Genomic DNA, 16116 nt, shown 5'->3' with positions numbered 1-16116 from the left:
GAAGCCCGGGATTTGAATTTCCCGGGCTTCATTTGCATAAGCCGGGCGCCGCCATTTTTAAATCCCGGCTGGTTCGAACCCCGTGCCGCGTGGCTACACGCGGCACGAACTAGGTAATTCGAACTAGGCTTCCTAGTTCGAACTACCGTTACTCCTCATGGAATGGAATGAGGAGTAACGGTAGTTCGAACTAAGAAGCCTAGTTCGAACTACCTAGTTCGTGCCGCGTGTAGCCGCGCGGCACGGGGTTCGAACCAGCCGGGATTTAAAAATGGCGGCGACCAGCTTATGCAAATGAAGCCTGGGAAATTCAAATCCCGGGCTTCATTTGCAATTGCGGTATGCCTACATTACCCTCCTATTTCGAAATAGGAGGGTAGTGTAGACATACCCTGGGATTTTTTGGCTTGGAAAATTTATAAAATCATGACTGGTGTGGAGAAAGTAAATAACAAAGTGTTATTTACTACTCATAATACAAGAAGAAGGGGGTCACCAATGAAATGAAATTAATAGGCAGCTGATTTAAAACAGCAATGTTTATTCCCAAATATTCTTTTTCTACTCTAATCACCTTTCATTTTATTCACTGCCAAGGAATAAAAATTAACATCAGTTGCTAATTGTTATTTATTCATCACTTATTGACTGTAGACATTGAGATTCAGAATGGATTCCAAGACATGAAATCATATTATTTTGATAAATCACACTGTTTTACAATATGAATTCAACCTTGCAAAATTCCTTTCTCATTTAAGGAGAGCAATATTTTTCTTTGAGTGCAAGTAAAACCCTATTAGGCTTTTCCATTATCATAAATCATTATGTTAAAAAGTGAGATAATATTATTGTATTGTGCCTAAATGGTACATTTTCAAGACTATTTTGAAAGGCTGTAATGAATAACTTATAAAAGGATTGTGAAATGAAATTGACAGCAAAATCATTTGTGCAATGTATTGTGATTAAATTTCCCCTCACTGTAAAATTAGAACATTATTGAAAAACATTTTCCCCTATATTATTTTGGAGAAGAGGAAGAAATTTTATGATTCACAGGCCTTTGTAGATTAGAATGGATTTTTTCTGTGTCTTCTTACTAGGGTATCAGTATTTATCCACACTCTGGATATTTTTACAGTATTAATGTGCTTGATTAGAGATGAAATTACGTATTCCACTTCTGCTTTCCTTAATCTATAATCTCAGTATTGTGTGTGACCTCCAGCCTTACACCTGCAAAGTAACAAATCAGAAAATATGCCCCAAAGCTTGACACAATTGCACTATGACCTAACCAGCATCAAGAGCAAAATAATGATGTGCTAGTTGACATCTCTGCGACTCTGCAGGCAAAGGCAATAAGGGTTTTCAAGCTGAAAATATCTATATCCATGGGAATGGGTAGCTCAGGAGATTAGTACAAAGAAAAGTATTACCCACCACTGTTCTGAGTATGTTAAACTCTCCTGGATGCTCAACCTTTCTAGGCAGAATTTTCAAAAGCTCTCAGATTTCAGTGGGAGCAGAGTTAGGCCAATGCTAATTGCATTTGAAACTCCCAATTTATGAAGTCCTGTGTTGCAGAAATGTGGCTCTACACCCTAAAAACATACCCAGATCTGATTTGTCTCATCACCATTCCTTTGTATGCATCATGATCATTTGATATGAACAGTGATGTACAGAGAAGCAGCATGACTTTAACACTGTGGTCTGAGATCAGAAATTAAACATTCCATCTAGATTCTGAGCACAGAGAGTGGATGCTGGAGAGAATGCAATTAACAATGCATGACATCTGTGAGGCATCAGTTATCTGGAATTATGTTATATTTATGCTATGTTCATTTTTACAAAGGACTTTTTTACTACACATCACTGTTGAAATGGTGCTAGGCAGCATGACATCAAAAAAAGCTTTCCTCCTTGCAGATGAAAGATCTTTTCCTAGAGCAGACTACAGTTTGCTTAAATGGGTGGTTCAACATGAGCTGTTGATATTAACAAAGACTAATGATCAACATGAATACTCTGGCTGCCTAGCTTCTTTGCTGGATGCTCAACAGAAATCCAAGCAAACCTTAAACAACTGTATTGTGTGTTGATTTTAGGATTAAAAGCTGTCTGTGGAAGAGTGCTGAAAAAATGTACTAAGCGTTTCCACTGAAGAGGCTAATTCGTAGTCTAGTCAAGTATCTGTGTAATCATGTCTATCATGGAAATTTGTAATCAACATACTGTTTAAATTGCAGATCAATGCACAGTGATTTTTGGCAAATCTAATTAGATCTGATGGGAAGAATGTGCTTGTATTTTTAGAATCTGCAGCTCTCATCTCATTACTTGTTATTTCTGTTTTGATCTGTTTAATGGTGATTAAGGTGAATCATGATACAGTTTCAGACATCAGCTACAATTATCTGAGTAAGTGGCTCAGTCCTCTCCATAGTCCAATGTTGAGAGTAGGAAACTGAGAGGTGGGGGGCAAGACTCAAAGAGGTCTGATTTTCAGGCTATGTTCACACTGGGAATGTTTGGCGACAAAAGCGCTGTCGACATGCAAAAGTGAAAACCAATCAAACTATTTTTTCTTCCTCCCATTGTCAACATTTCATAGCCACATTGCTAGCTCCCCTGTCATTGACAGATAGAACAAAGCACTGTGGGTAAGCGTCCTACTGTTCGGTGGTGTGGGAAAGCACATCTGACCCAGCGCTTCTTGGGATTCCCTCCAAGTTCTCCCACAGCATTCTCAGCTACTGTGAGCTCTCCATACTGAGGAATGTCAAAGCAGCACAGCATCTGTCCCCCTCCCCTGGCAACAGCAGTTTGCATGCTGCTGTGTCCTATCAGGGCAGAACAGAAGCATCCCAAGGACTTGCTCTTTTCCTTTGTTCCCCAAATGGAGCAGCTCACTCAGCTGTCAGATACTTCCCAGAGCTCTGAAAGGGTAGGGGCACATGCCTGCAGGGCAGGAGAAATCACAAAACACTGAGCACAGCCATCAGGGCAGGCATTGTGGGTTTCTCTGGACAAAACAAACAGCAGAGTCCACACTGGCTCTTTATCGACAATAAAGGGAGGAGAAAATAAAAAAGTATTTTGCAAGGCTAGAAGTCTTTTGTCACCAAGATTGGGTGTTTTTCCAGACAAAAGTCACATTGCAGTGTAAAAGCTCTCACTGGTTTGTTGCCAAAAGGCAGTTTTTGGTGACAAAATGTGCCAAGTGGAGACAAGGCCGGAGGAATAGGAAGATAGGATCCCTTCTAGCACCAATGAAAGAGAGAAAGTTTCTCCATTGTTTCTAGAGTTTCCATGGGCTGATATAATATAGGCCTAGTACCTTAGCAACAGAATGTCAGATGCTTTCTGAGACCACAGCATTTAACCTGCTTTTCAATATGTCACCATCTTCCTAGAGCCCAAAGAACCAGATCTACATCCCTAACTGTAGCATCATATCTATGATTTCTCAGTCATTTTCTCATGGACATCCCTCCATTACGTTAGATTAGGATCTCAGATTCAGGACTGGTACCATAGCACTGATTGTCATGGGATTACACTGACCCTTGTACATCCAGATCAAAAAGTCATCTCTCCCAGCCAAGGTTTGCTCCTTTCTCTGTCTTTCCTACTCCTGAGGATAACCCCCCTTTCCTTCTCCTCTTGAAGGCTCACTGCCTATGTCATTGGCTTTTCTTTCTCTCCTTCTCTGGAGAGAAGTCAACCTGTGGAACTCCTTGCCAGAGGATGTGGTGAAGGCTAGGACTTTAACAGGGATCCAAAAAGAGCTAGATAGATTCATGGAGGTTAGGTCCATCAATGGCTATTAGTCAGGATGGGTAGGAATGATGTCCCTAACCTCTCTTTGTCTAGAAATGGGTGACAGGAAAGGGATCACCTGAGGATTAGACTCTTGTGTTCCATCCCTCTGGGGCAGGAGTGGGCAAAAGCCTCTCAACGGGCTGCATCTGGCCTGCCTTGGGCTTTGATCTGTCCCACAAGGCAATTACAGGCCCTGTCCCCTGATTACAGGTCCATTGTGGGGGTGCGGAGGAGCTCAGTCCCGCCCCTCCACCCGCGGGGCTGCCACTGGAGAGGAAGCAGCGCTGGGGCTGAGACTCCTCAACAGAGCCGGCCCTGAAGGTGCCACTACTGTGGCCATGAAGTCTGGGGCTGGCCCCGAAGGACGGCGTGGGGGTACGTCAACACAACTGAAATTTGGAGAAAACTGAATTTTTGTTTGAAGTTTTACAGTACTTTATTATTTTTGTCCTTTTTACACTCAAAAATTTAATCACCCACCTGACTACAGTGAAGTTGTTTAAACAAATGTGTTGCAATGGTAGAAAAAAAATTGTGTGTGTGAAAACTGTAGATACTGAGGGTACTTAATTTTTTTTAAAGAGGGGGTACTTACCTATATATTTAAAAATAGGTACTTCATAAGGTTGAGAATCACTGCTTTACAGCACTGTAACTTTTGTGTTTGGAAGTGTTTTTTAACACCCCTGAGCCAGAAAGTTACAGCGCTGGAAAGTGCCAGTGTAGACTTAGCCCAAGGTATAAACTATTCTCTCCTGGAAAGGATTAATTGAGGGGCGGGTGCTCCATGGCTTAATTGGGCCGGAGGCTGATGAGCTAATCAGAACCATTTGCTGGTGTTCCAAAGGCAGCACAAAGGGAGAAAGCTGGCAGGAGTTGAAGGAACAGGCTTGTAGGGTCAGAACATCTTCCCCTTTGTGGAACATGGGCTAAGGGGAAGTTTACATCTACTTGTATGTTGCTATACAAGGCTGTAGTAAGGGAGTGGACCTAATAACTAGCACATGGGTGTTTATAAAGTTGGAAAGCATCTAGTCTCTATGAGGAGGTCCAAGGGAGTTCTGATACATCCGTACCCTGCAGCCCAACTCAGTGCTTCATTTCAGCTCCCTTCATCTCAGGGCTCCTCCTGCCCTGTCTAGCTAAAAAGGCTATTGCTGCTAATGTCTCCTTACCTTGTTAATTTCTTCACTGGCTTCCTATTATTGGCTATGTCATAGTCAAGCTCTTTATCCTCTTCTCTGAAACCTTGCCTCCCTTTCAGGGGCGTAGGTCGCACCTCTCAGAGCAAGTGGGTCCAACTCTGCAGTCTCAGGTGGACACCACCACAGCAGGGCATGTTTTTGATCTTCATACCTCTGAGGGCTACTTTTTTTCACGTGAAGCTGAGGTTTTGAAGCCAACCACAGCAGCTGCTGCAGGAGACCGGTTGTGCTCTTCCCCCTTTCCCCACAGAGCAGAGAGAGTGTTTGAGCGGCAGAAGAGGGCGAGAAACAGGACAGTATTTTCTTAAGAGGAGAATTCAGCAGCAAGAGCCCAGCAGTTTAGGGCTTCTCTGTGAAAAATGGTTTGGCTCCTCTCTAGTGTTGGAACTCAAGGTTGGGAAGGAGGAGACTCAAGCTCCCTTGCAGCTGCCTCTCAGAGTGGAGTGTGGGCAGCACATGGAGAACCCCTAGAGCTGCCCTCATCACAAGCCTGGGGGGACTATGATGAACGTTGCAGTTGGCCTCCCACTAGGCCTGGGTGAAGAATTGCCACAGTGGCAGGCGCAGAGCACAGTTGCCAACTCTCTCCAACTGGACACCATTGTTGCGAATGGCATCCGGTCAAGAAAACTGGCAACCCTAGTGAGCTGGGAGGCAAGGGGTGTAGCATAGTTGTGTAGCTGAATGGGCAGAGCTGATGGAGGGAGGAGGCTGGGGCACTATGCATTGGGGGTGGAAGTTAAAGGGTCATAAGACAACTAAAAACATAATTTTCTTTTTAATCCATGAGTTCTGGATGTTTGCAGTTGGCCTGATCTAACTCTGAGTCTTACATCTATTTATGCCTGCTTAAAAATGTTTAATTAACACCGTCCTGTCTTGCCTGTCAACTCTGAATTTGGCCTGTTGATTTCAATGGAGTTACAGGACTCTGGGGTGGGCGTCAATGATTTTGGAGATTATTTTCTTTGATTATATCAAATAAGAGCTATTTTCCACAATGCCCTTCAATCCCCCAGCTGGATCTCTCTTTAGTTTTGTTTTTGATGCTTTATCATCTTTGGCAAATTACATATGTGCACCATTCCCTTCCCCCCGACACTTCCTCAGCACTATGTTTAAAGCTGTGCTAGTGCTCACTTCTGCAAGTCTGGAGTGCTGTGAAAAATTACATTATGTTGGACTGTTTGATGCAGGGTTTTTTGTGTATTGTTTTTGTCACAAGGGTTTTTTTTTTCTTCCCCTGGAATGTGGTAAACAGTGAGCAGAGGGAGGGAGAGAGACTATAATCCCTTTTTCACTGCCTTTTGTTATGCTAGGGACCCATAGAGTTGTGCTCAACTCCACTTGTTAGGCGTTCCAAAGCCAGCCTAACCCACAGGGGGAATCCTAGGTAGTACTGAGGCGGTGTCGTGATTTTATTCCAATCCTCTCCCAGCCCCTGGAGTAGAGAAGTTTTGAGGGGAAGGGGCTGTTCCTGTGGTTTATTTTCTTTGGCTGCTCAAATGGCTCCTTTTCAGGTAAAATTTTGATAAAAGCCCACTGAATTCAACAGGAGCATTTCTATGGACTTCTGTAGGTTTGCATCAGGCTCTAAGGGTAGTTGGCCAGTGAACTGTAATGGATTTAAAACCGGGGCTTCACCGGAATCTGGGTTCAGAGCCACCACTGGAATCTGGGGTCAGAGCCACCTTTCCCCAACTCCACCATGCCTAGTACTCTGACAAGTGCAGGGTTGTAAAATCTCAATTAATCAGTTATTAAACATTAGGTTAACAGACTAAGCAGGATCCTGGGTTGGGCACATCTCCAGCCAGGTTGGAGCAGCTCCCAGCCCCAGCCACTCAGGGCAGGCTGCTGGCTCCACATGGGGGCCCGGTGGGGCTGGAGCAGCCCTCTATCTGCAGCAGGCTGCAAGAGGGGGGCTGTTCCCAGGGAACTAGTTAACCAGTTACCTGTTCACATCCATAGATCTGACAACCTCATCCTAGATCTTAAGACCTACTTGACCAGGAAAATAAATGTGTGGACGCCTCTGACAATGAAACCAGTGCTAAAACACGAATCTGTATCTAATGCATGCCCCATGCTTCATATTCAGATTTCTCTGTTTAACAGGGAGTTACCATATCACAGAGTGCGCATCTTTACACTACCCAGGACATGCCATTTCTAGCAATTTTATTAAATTGAGTGAAATCTCTGACTATACATATGCAACAAATCAGGCATGTATATCACCTAACACTGATCTTTTTAGATGCAGCCAAATTTCATACCATAGCATTGAATTTTTGCAGTAGAGCTGGTTTAGCACATGCAGAAGATCACATGATATGTAGTTTTGGGGCATCAGTTCTTGACTGAGATGTTAAAGTAGTCTAAGGGACTTGGACATACATTTTCCATTAATTTTAAACAAATGTTAATGGAAGATGGATGCCTAACTCCCCAAAACGGCTCTGAAGATCTCAGTGCACTATATACTGATGCAAAAGGATGGCTACATGGGGGTGTACGTCTAGACTACATGCCTCTGGTGACAGAGGCATGTAGATTAGGCTACCAGGCACAGGAAAATGAAGCGGCGATTTAAATAATCACCGCTTCATTTAAATTTACATGGCTGCCGCGCTGAGCCGATCAGCTATTTGTCGGCTCAGCGCGGTAGTCTGGACGTGCGGGGGTCGACATCAAAGGTATTTGTCGACCTCTTGGGATGAGGCATACCTGGGAGGTCGACAAATGCCTTTGATGTCGACCCCCGCGCGTCCAGATTACCGCGCTGAGCCGACAAACAGCTGATCAGCTCAGCGCGGCAGCCATGTAAATTTAAATGAAGTGGCGATTATTTAAATCGCCGCTTCATTTTCCTATGCCTGGTAGCCTAATCTACATGCCTCTGTCGCCAGAGGCATGTAGTCTAGACGTATCCTTGTTGTCTATCTAGAAGGTACAACTGTGCAGATCTAGGTGAAAAAACGGGTGAGATCTTGCAAAATCCAGATTTGGAATCTTCCGTTGTTCGTGTGTGAATGAAGTGGGGGGCAACAGAAGTGCCACCCTCCTGGGTGGAGGGTAGCTCCACATTCCCAGAAAGGGCAGGATCTCAGGTGGAAGAGGGGGGGTTGGGAGCAACCAGCCCTCAGTGCCATTCAGACAGCGCCATGCCCTGCCCCCCAGCCAGGCCTTAACACCACCTGGAGCATACCTTGCAGGGCTTTGGCAATGATTCGAAAGGCCCAGGGCTTCTGGCCACTGAAGCTGCAGGAGCCCTGGGCTCTTTTGACTCACTGGGCCCCAATTCAGTTGTCCTCTTTGTCCCTCCCTCTGCCCCATTGATGGGCCTGTGTGTGAAGATGTATCAAAATTGTATAATGGGCTGGGAGCAGCTACCTTTGGTCTCCATTTATTCTGTAGAAGTTGGAGATGTTTGGCTTCAAATTTTCTGGATTTTCTGCCTTACTTTTTCCAGGGTTGCTTTGGGGCTTAGGTGTCAAGTCTTGGATTCCAATCAAGTAGGAGTGACAATATGGTTTGCTTTTATTACAGTACAAATTGGGGTTTGGGGATAAAAAAAAATAGAGGAATCCAACAAGCACCAGGTACTGCACATATGTCTTTATAGTGCTTTTGAGTTACAATGCATTAGGATCAAGATTTTCATAATGGAATTGGAAGAGCTACACTTCACTAGTTAGCTAGTAGAATTTTGGGGTTTGGGATAATAAAATTAGCTGGGATGCAGGTTCTGGATAGACCGTTTTGCTGTGTTGTATCATCAGTTTTCTACTATTTTCTCTAGTTAAATAGCATGATTTGAGATAGGGAGACCAGATTGCAAGTACGAAAAATTGAGACAAGGGATAGGAGGTTATAGGCACCTATATAAGGCAAAGCCCTGAATATCAGGAATGTCTCTATAAAATCCAAACCTCTGGCATTCCTAATTTGGAAGATGGGCTCAGAAATTGCTGTGTGGCCATCTCTTGCAATTTAATTGCATGTCTTGCTATATTTGTTAGTTTTCGTTCAGCTCAGCTTTTAGATTTCTGGGACTCTCTATTTCAGTTTTAACAAAGGAAGAAATGCTTGTAAATGTGACCTAAATGGACTCTTAAGTCAAAAACCATAAGGCAAATAAAAACCATACAATTTATTTGTTTTTTAAATGCAATGATTTGTAAGCCAGTTTTGTGATTTGCTGTGGGGGGACTGACTCATTTTTGAACATGTGGGGTTGGCAATACAGAAATTGACAAGATTCTTAAGGATTTAGGTACTTTTTTTCAGGCACAGGGAACCGAGAGGACAGGGTCAGGATGCCCCAAAGTCCAGATTATATCAATAAAGTAAGAGTGGCTGCACTTATTTTCTATTTCTACATTTTCAGGAATAAACTAAACTGCTTATAACCATTTTATACTAGTACAATTACATCCAAATGTGGGGTCAGGAGATGCACAACTGGTTTCTAAACCAATATAGTTAGAGTAGGACAAAAATGGAATCTAAGGGCTGGTCTACACTATTGGGGGAGATCAATTTAAGTTACCAACTTCAGCTAGGTGATGTCAATGTACTTAGATCTACTTACCATGATGTCTTCACTGAGGTTTGTTAAGGGGAGACGCTCTCCACTTGATTCCCACGTGCTTGTCATTGTGGTAGAGTACTGGACTTGAGAGTGATTGGTAGACAGTGTATCTCTTCTATATCAGACTTGATAAATCGCCCTCCGCTGTATCGATTGCTGCCCATCAATCTGGCTGGGAAGTGTAGACATATCCAAAGAGTTGGTCTGTACACAATTTGGGCCCAAAATTCTGAAGATCCAGATACTGGATATGGATTTTTATAGCGCCTGTGCACAAGAGCCTGCACCTTCCTTCCCATCCAGACCCCACACTCTCCCCCTCAGCCTGCTCCCCGATAGTCCCCTCCCAGACACTCAACCTCTCATGTTGACCCCATCGCGGAGCCTAAGGGGCGGGGAAGCACAAAATCTACTATCCTTGGGCCTCCAGAGGAGTTAATCTAGCCTTGGAGATAATCCCTGAGCATCAGTGCCTTCCCCCACACTTGGGAGGCTGGAGTTTGAGGAGAGAATCTTTTTTCCCCTGATACTCAGTTTGGGGCCACATCTGTGAGGTTTTTTGTTTATTCCTTCTTACTTGGGGGGCAGGTCAGTGAGGGCAATTTTTTTTTTCTTTCTTTAGTTTAGCCCCCAATTGATTTTTTTTGTGGGTCAGTGGTCCCCAACACAAAAAAAGGTTCCCCACTACAGATTGAGATAATGGCATAGAGCAGGGGTGGACAATAAAACGGTGGCAGTTCGTCGGGGTTAGGCCCTGGTGGGATGTGGCCTCTATATTTACCTGCACCTCTGCATGTTCCAGCAATTGCAGTTCCTGTTGGCTACAGATTGCTGTTCTGGTCAATTGGATGGCAGGAAGCAGTGCAGACTGGGATACGGCTTCCCATGGCTCCCATTGGCCTTACATGGCAGCCTATAGCCAATGGGAGCTGCAATCGCCCATACTTGTGGAGGTGCAGGTAAATATAGTAGTGGTGGCCATCCAGGGTCTAACCCTGCTGGACTGTATCTGGCTCAAGGGCAGGTATTTGCCCACCCTTGGCATAGACTAGAGAGTACACTTGTAGAGTCTGTGGATGACACCAAGCTGAGAAGGATTGCAAGTGCTTTGGAGGATAGGGTTATCATTCAAAATGATCTAGACAAACTGGAGAAATGGTCTGAAGTAAATAGAATGAAATTCAGTAAGGACAAATGCAAAATATTCCACTTAGGAAAGAACAATCAGTTTCAAACGTACAAAATGGGAATTGACTGCCCAGGAAGGAGTACTGTAGAAAGGGATCTAAGGGTCATAGTGGACTACAGGCTAAATATGAGTCAACAGTGTGAAACTGCTGCAAAAAAAGCAAACATCATTCTGGGATGCATTAATAGGACTATTGTGAGCATGACAGGAGAAGTCATTCTTCTGCTCTACCCTGCACTGCTTAGGCCTTAATTGGAGTACTGTGTCCCATGTATCCCACATTCCAGAAAATATGTGGAGAAACTGGAGAAGATCCAGAGAAGAGCAACAAAAATTATTAAAGGTCTAGACCTTTGACCTATAAAGGAAGACTGAAAGAATTGGGTTTGTTTAATTTGGAAAAGACAAGACTGAGAAATGACATAACAGCTTTCAAGTTTCTAAAAGGTTGTTACAAGAAGAAGGGAATAAAAAATATTCTCCTTAACCTCTGACGACAGAAGAAGAAGAAATGGGCTTCAATTGCAGGAAGGAAGGTTTAGCTTAGACATTAGGAAAAACTTCCTGTCAGGATGGTTATACACTGGAATAAACTGCACTCACAGGAAGCAGGGGGAAGTGGAGCAAGGTAGCCCCAGCTGTCATTGAGTATAGGGGATGGTCCTCCCCCCTCTCCTAGAGCAGTGGTTTTAAAACTTTTTTTTTCATGACCAGTTGAAGAAAATTGTTGATGACAGTGGCCCAACATAGTGTGGGGGCTCCAGAGTAGGTCTGAGGATGAGAGCTTTGGCATGTAGGAGGGGCTCTGCCCTCGGGGGTTTCAGGGGAGGGGGGGCCTACTTTGAGCCGCTGCTGGTGAGCAGTGCAGTGGGGGTGCTAAGGCCAGCTTCCTGCCTCTCCTGGCACCACAGACCATGCTGCACCCCAGAAAGAGCCAGCAGCAGGTTCCCAGCCAATGGCAGTGCAGAGCTAGTGTTTGGGGCAGTGTGTGGAGCCCTGTGCGCTTCCCCCCTCAGGAGCCAGGCCTGTTGCTGGCAGCTTCTGAGGTGCGGCACAATCTGTGGTGCCAGGACAGCAAGGCAGCTGCCTTAGCACCCCCTCAGGTCACCTGATCACCCTCCAGCAATGAGACCCAGTGCCTGACATTCTATGGCCCACGGTTTGAAAACCACTGCCCAGAGCAATACACTGGGGCTACATCTAGACTGGCATGATTTTTCGGAAACGCTTTTAACGGAAAAGTTTTCCGTTAAAAGCATTTTTGGAACAGAGCGACTAGATTGGCATGGACGCTTTTCCGCAAAAGCACTTTTTGCGGAAAAGCGTCCGTGGCCAATCTAGACACGCTTTTCCACAAAAAAGCCCCAATCGCCATTTTCGCGATCGGGGCTTTTTTGCGGAAAACAAATCTGGGCTGTCTACTCTGGCCCTTTTGCGCAAAAGGACTTTTGCCCGAACGGGAGCAGCATAGTATTTCCGCAAGAACACTGACAATCTTACATGAGATCGTCAGTGCTTTTGCGGAAATTCAAGCGGCCAGTGTAGACAGCTAGCAAGTTTTTCTGGAAAAGTGGTTGCTTTTCCGGAAAAACTGGCCAGTCTAGACACAGCCTGGGAGAGCAAAGTGAGTTGGGGCTGCCTTACTTGGCTTCCCAGGCTGCTGCTGGTGAGTGTGAGTGTGTGTGTGTGGGGGGGGAGGAAACTCTGCTGGGGGCTCTAACCCCCTTCTCCCCTCCTCCCCCGCCCCGTCTTCCCACTAGCTGCTGGGGAACACCTCCTGCCCACAGCATTTCCTCCCTGTTCTCTAGGCTCCTTCCAGTTCAGTAAGTCTATAAGTCTATGATATTAGCATGTGTCAATAACACTCCTACAGTATTTTGAAGCATAATAAGAACAGCCACTCTGTCTATTCAGGCTTTCGAATTTGGAGACGGGGGGCCAAAATATGGCTGGATCCAACATGATCTAGGTGCTGGATGTGGGTTTTCACTGCACTGCTGCCCTGGGATGCTCCAGGATGAGAGGTTAGTGCAGGAAGAGCTGCTAGCTCTGTTCTCCGCTTTTATGCTACAGTTTTGGGGCCCTCAATTGGCAGGATCCCTCCGCTCCAGCTCTGACCTTTCCCTCCCGTTCCTTGTGCATGTCCCCGGTGCCGAAGGCGGAGGCGCTAATCAATCCGCTCCGCCTAAGGCTGCAGCTTGCGGGGCAGGATCAGCTGCGGGGGGGCAGTGACGTCACTGAGCCTCTTGCCAGCACAACGTTCTATTGAGGCGAGCGCGGAGCGCGTGCTCTTGCGAGCACATGGACAGCAGGCTGAGCTTCTTGCTGCAGAGCGGCCGCGCTCGGAAGCCCGTTTTGCACCACTTTGGAATGGATTTTTATAGTGGGAAACAGCTTGAAATTGCCAGTAAGTTTGCATTAGTTGGGATTTCGTTGGACCTTCTTGTTGCAATCCCGGGAGAGATGCGCAGTGATCTGCTAAGGTTGAAATACGTGGGGGATTGGGGGAGGGGAGGAGGTTTGTTTTGTTTTGTTTTTGCTTTAAATATACTGAAACGAATCGGACTTCTAAGTTGCCAGGGTGTTTGCCGGTTTCGTGGGGTCATTACATTGCGTGTGCGGAGAGATAATTCCTGGGTTTCAAAGCACTTGGTGAAAGATGGGCTAAAAATAGAGATTTGGAAACAGAAATCAGTGCAGATCGAGCAAGAAACGATCATGATTGTTTTAAATCATACAAAATCACCTTAATAAGCTCGGTAATGTTTGGAGGAGTAGACTGCTTTGAAATGACAAGGCTTGATTTGCCCATCCCCCTCCATATCCCTGTCCCTTCCCCCTCCCCGGCCTTGTTCAGATTATTTTCCAAATACAGGACGGCTAGAGAGAGAAATCAATGCACGCAAACTCCCTCTCTTACTTTTGCAGCTGTGCAACTTTTACATTTTGTTTTATATTTGAGTCAGGGAAGTGGCTGTGTCTGAGTTTTTAAAGTGTGCATATTTTAGTGGATTGTTGCTTTGCTTTTCCCCACCAATTACATTTATGCAGGCTCTTTTCTGGTCAAAGTGCAGATTTGTATTAGGAGCGATTTTAATATCGCTTCTCTGTGTTTTAGAACTCAGATTCTAGCCCGTAGATCTGGAATGCTGGCGCTTTTACCATCTTCAATATGAGCGTTTGAATTTTGCTGGTTGATGCTTCTTCAGGGTCCTGTAACTAAATTGACAGGGAAAATACTTTATAGTCCCTTGAAGGACATTTTCCAGTCGTGCTCGTGTTTTCAGAGCCATGTCAATGCATGTTTTTATAAGGCTGCTTATTAAATATGTTTGCACATATTTAGAGATCTTTGTTGATGCAACACATGAAGTGTTTAAACTATTTTAATTGGTAAATGAAATAACATTGTAGAAGAGTATGGTGAAGAATCCCAGAATGAGATTTGAGACATTTAGTAAAACCTTTTTTTTTTCATGTTCCTGTGGACAAGTTTAGACATGTACACTTGTCCATATTTATGGCCAGGTACAATGAGTAATCAGGTCTTATGGATATGAAAGGTCCATCAATTTCATTTAGTTAATCTGTTTTTAACTATAATTTTGAATTGCATGTCTTGGGGTATATTTTACAGTAAACTAACCACCACTATTTGTAAGTTTAATGTAATATGCAAAATGTGCATGTCTTATGATTTCTAGCATGGGAGGATATTGTTTTCCTCCTATAATGTCTCAGCTAGCTGACATCACCATGCACTGCATTTCTGGTTGGGATGAAAGTTATAAATGTTTTGTAATATTTAATATATTTTCAGAAAAGCCTTGCTTAAAAATATTGCAATAACCCATAGAAATTGCTACTGCCCATGTTCATTGCTCGGGGTTCTGTTATAAAGCATATGCAGTGTTTCTTTCCGTCTGTCCATTGTTTATTATTTTATTAAATGTTTAAATGAGGCCAATCATGTTAAGGCCACGTCTATTAGATGACTGCTCCTGCCCCGAACAGCTTCAGAGGATTTTGTTCTGCATTTGTCCATATACCACCATAATACTCCAGCACATACATTGTATTGTCATTGAAATACAAACATGGTATATATAATTAAAACAAAATATTATTTATTATAATTTCTCAGCCCTTTCCTGTGTCTCCTTCCCACCACTGCTTGGTGTTGACAAGTGGAAAACCTGTGCAGAGACTAGGCCTTATACTGATATAATTATTTCAGTTGTGCATGAAGTTTTTTATTTTATTTTATTACTAATATAGTTGTAGAGGTACAACACGGAGCCTATATGTGTACTTTTAGTGGCATGGATGATTCCTTTGCAGGAATAAAATGTACGGATACTTGTCTACAGTAGAACGGTTGTACTGCTTTGACTAGGACAGGATAGTTAAAGTGGTACTTTTTTTGTTTTAGACTTAAATTGTTTACCATAACTCTGCCAAATCCACATGCTGTTGTCTTGCGGATGCCTGGGGAATTTAGTAGCAGAGAAACTAACGGCTTACTCTTTCTATTGAAGTCAGTAGCCAACCTTTTTTGATTTCGGTGATGTAAGGCTTATGAATTCATGCCTACTTAACTGAAGCAATTTCTGCTTTAAAATAGAAGACCAGCTTTTTGTGTGAACTCTTCACTTGCATAGGTGTTTACTGCTTTATAAAATGGCTGTGAATGGTGTCTCCTAAGAATGCAGTTGAATCATGGGGTTCTGTTTTTATAATGCAGGCCTTCTCTACGCTTAAAAATTTAAAGCGCAGCCGCCGCAGCGCTTTAAACTGAAAGTGTGGCCATGGCATGAGCACCAGGAGAGAGCTCTATGAGAGGAGTAGCTAACAATGCTTGGAGCATGGCTTCTAGCGCTGTAGCCTGGGTCACGCTGGCGTTTTACAGTGGTATAACTTGCTGTGATCAGGGCTGGGACGTTTTTTCACACCTCTGAGCTAGAAAGTTACAGTACTGAAAAGTGCCAGTATAGACTTAGCCTCATTTTCTCTCTTTCTTTCTCCTTTTGGAACCTAGGCATAGGCCTCAGTCAAATTAAAGACTGGCGATTACAGATTTAAACCCTAATTGAAATAATTTTCAGGATTAGGGCTATATTTCTCTGGGTAAACAGAGTATCCTATCGGCTAAGACAGGACTACTCAACTTTGGAAGTCCTGGGGGCCACAGTGATACTCATAGCATATGCCAAGGGCTGAAGCTTAAATTGTGGTTGCAAATATATGCAAATAACTTTTCACACTGACGGACATGAATACAAAGATTAAGG

The 16116-nt window shown here is 44.1% G+C and overlaps 1 protein-coding gene across 10 annotated transcripts in view; it reads left to right on the top strand.

Annotated features, from left to right (window-relative positions):
* Positions 1-12920: 12920 nt before the first annotated feature.
* The window catches only part of LOC149525238 (uncharacterized), a 242928-nt gene continuing 239732 nt past the window's right edge, over positions 12921-16116 (top strand). For 2 of the 10 annotated variants that reach the window (XM_089776167.1, XM_089776169.1), the window contains exon 1: positions 12921-13232. The gene's annotated coding sequence lies outside the window, so the exon portion shown is untranslated. The remainder of the gene's footprint in view (positions 13233-16116) is intronic. The other 8 variants (XM_089776168.1, XM_089776166.1, XM_089776171.1 and 5 more) reach the window with 7 other exon arrangements.

This window comes from Pelodiscus sinensis, chromosome 2 (assembly GCF_052426305.1).
Source record: "Pelodiscus sinensis isolate ZL-2025 chromosome 2, ASM5242630v1, whole genome shotgun sequence".
Taxonomy (NCBI): Eukaryota; Metazoa; Chordata; order Testudines; family Trionychidae; genus Pelodiscus; species Pelodiscus sinensis.
Note: the sequence above shows the minus strand (reverse complement) of the source record. Positions and strands in the feature narration are given on the sequence as shown.